Below are 2,393 nucleotides of genomic sequence, written 5' to 3' on the forward strand. Positions count from 1 at the left end.
TGAGCTATTCCGCCGAGTACACATACTTGACGTATTTTATACCTTATATAAGCAATCTTCGTAGTTTCACAAAATTTAACGACAAAAACAGAACTCTCCAAATTATTCAATCGTTTCGCGTTGCAACGCTTTATAATTTTTAGGTTTTAAAATCGTCAAAAGATGCATATAATGGCTATATTAGAGCATGGTTAATGTTCAGTATTACTGTTTCCTCACAAATATCATAACTAAAACGAAAACTTACGAATCTGAAACAACTTTTTTCAATTTTGTCAATTTACCAAAGCGTGAAAAGATCCCTTTAATGCATTGAAAGAGGTTATGTTTAAATGTTGTATTTAAGAATATATAGATTATTGCAAGTTTAATATGTATGTGAAAGCATATTTACTAAACATTGTCTTCATTGTAAGAAGAAATTAAAGCAGCACTTTCTAAATTAAAAATGTTGTCAAACCCTTAAAATATTATCTACAGTATGGCGCTAAGAAAAAGAAGGAGTAGCCAAATATCAGCGTTACGATGACGACACACATCATAAGCTAATTTGCTCGTAGAATCTTGTTTCTTAGAATAATGTCTGGTCCCCCTACATCATTAACTTTGACTATGAGCTGGACATAATTTGGACATGCATATCATTTTGTTTAAAACATAACATGTTTATCAACTTATCCCAGAGACCATCTTTCTGTGATGTCAGCGCTTTGATTTAGTGTGCAAAGCATGTCCTCTTTATAACTGACTGGTAGATTTTGTGTGTTCAAACATGTGCCATTTGGGCATCAGTGTCTGCCACATCTAGTCTGTAGACATTTAGCCATGAGTAGCCATTTCAGGAACATTTTCATGCATCTTGCATGTCATGGTGAAGTAAACTTTGACAACTTTAACTGTAACCAAGATTGACATATACCTACACCAGCAAGCTAATCCAGCTTCCATCTGATTTGTTATTTGTTTTTTACTTTCAGGTGCAGAATATGACATTGAGCCTGGACAAGTTGTTAATATCCTATTAGCAGTTGCTGCAGGTGGCATGGTAGATTGTAGGGATGATACTTCTGCCACTGTTATTGAATGCTTCGAAAATAAGGCCATTTGCAAGCAGACCAATGGTCATGATAGTTTCAGTATACACCTAAACAACGCAAAAGATGGCCATTTTTTGCTTGGTGTTCTTCCTTATAAGAACATCACATTGAGATGCAGATTGCCTGAACTCGTGGAAACATGGAAAATCAGAATCATAAGTATGCATGCAGTGCAAACAATATTGTTATTTGATAGGTCTGGAAAATAATGGTAATTAATTTATCATGAAGTAAGTACTTTTGTACTAGAATTAGAGTTGTCTGTCCGGCTATCTGTCCGGTCCTCTGTAACAAATTTGTCAGGGCTGTATCTCGGAAACTATATAAGATTTCAACATGAAACTTCATGGGCGATAGATATCGATGAGGAGAAGTGGGATGCACAAGATCCATAACCCTACACTTTCTTAAATAAGAGTAATTACTCTTTGCTTTGTATGATGTAACTTTTCAGGACTATATCTCATATACTACACAATGTTTCAACATAAAACTTCATGGATGTAATGTCAATGATATTAATAAGGAAAAGTGGCATGCACAAGAACTATAACCCTACAAAAGTTATTTTGCAGGTGATATCAATTCAAAAACTAAGTTGCTTGTTCTGTTATTTTATAATGAGATAAAAAGTGATTGAAAAAAGTTTTATTCAATGTCTTATGTTCAATTATGTTATTATTGTTGTGTTAAATTGTATATAATTTCAGATTCACCTGTTTTGATTATGTTGGGTAAAGAAACGTCTGTGAAATGCATACCCAATTGGGAAGATGGCTTCATCGGGACGTTCAACCAATCAAAAGCTTGCAATTATAGTTTCAACACTCAGACAGTCACTTGGACATGTATGTAGTCATTTTTATTTTGTGTTTGTATTGCACTGATATAATGATAACCTTGCGATATGAGGCAATACAAGTTAGTTAAATTTACAGATTTAACCCTTTACCACTTACATAAGTATTTTCACACATTTGTAGTCGCCTTAGAAAGTTATGTTTATTTAAGACCTTTCTAACTAGATTCAAGTTTTTAAGGCTTCATCTCCAAACCTTAGATACTGATGATCAGCAAACAGTATATAACCTGAACAACACTGCGAGTTACTTGCAGGCTGTTCTGGTTTTATGTTGTTTGCACATAGCCATTTTCACTTGCTCCTAAGGGATAGTTTAAATACAGTTCAATTTTAATAATGTTAATTTGCAATTACCAAATGATGGTATGCTTTGAAAAAGTATGGTGTTCTCGTCATTTATTTTATAAATTCCATGTAAACAAGATGGTGCGTTA

General features: G+C 33.6%; 1 long non-coding RNA gene across 1 annotated transcript in view; it reads left to right on the top strand.

Moving 5' to 3' along the window:
* Window positions 1–985: 985 nt before the first annotated feature.
* LOC127839393 (uncharacterized) overlaps window positions 986–2,393 on the top strand; it is a 4,690-nt gene continuing 3,282 nt past the window's right edge. The window contains exons 1-2 of the long non-coding RNA XR_008030323.1: window positions 986–1,256; window positions 1,808–1,945. This is a non-coding gene — a long non-coding RNA (uncharacterized LOC127839393). The remainder of the gene's footprint in view (window positions 1,257–1,807; window positions 1,946–2,393) is intronic.

Source organism: Dreissena polymorpha, chromosome 7 (genome assembly GCF_020536995.1).
Source record: "Dreissena polymorpha isolate Duluth1 chromosome 7, UMN_Dpol_1.0, whole genome shotgun sequence".
Classification (NCBI taxonomy): domain Eukaryota; kingdom Metazoa; phylum Mollusca; class Bivalvia; order Myida; family Dreissenidae; genus Dreissena; species Dreissena polymorpha.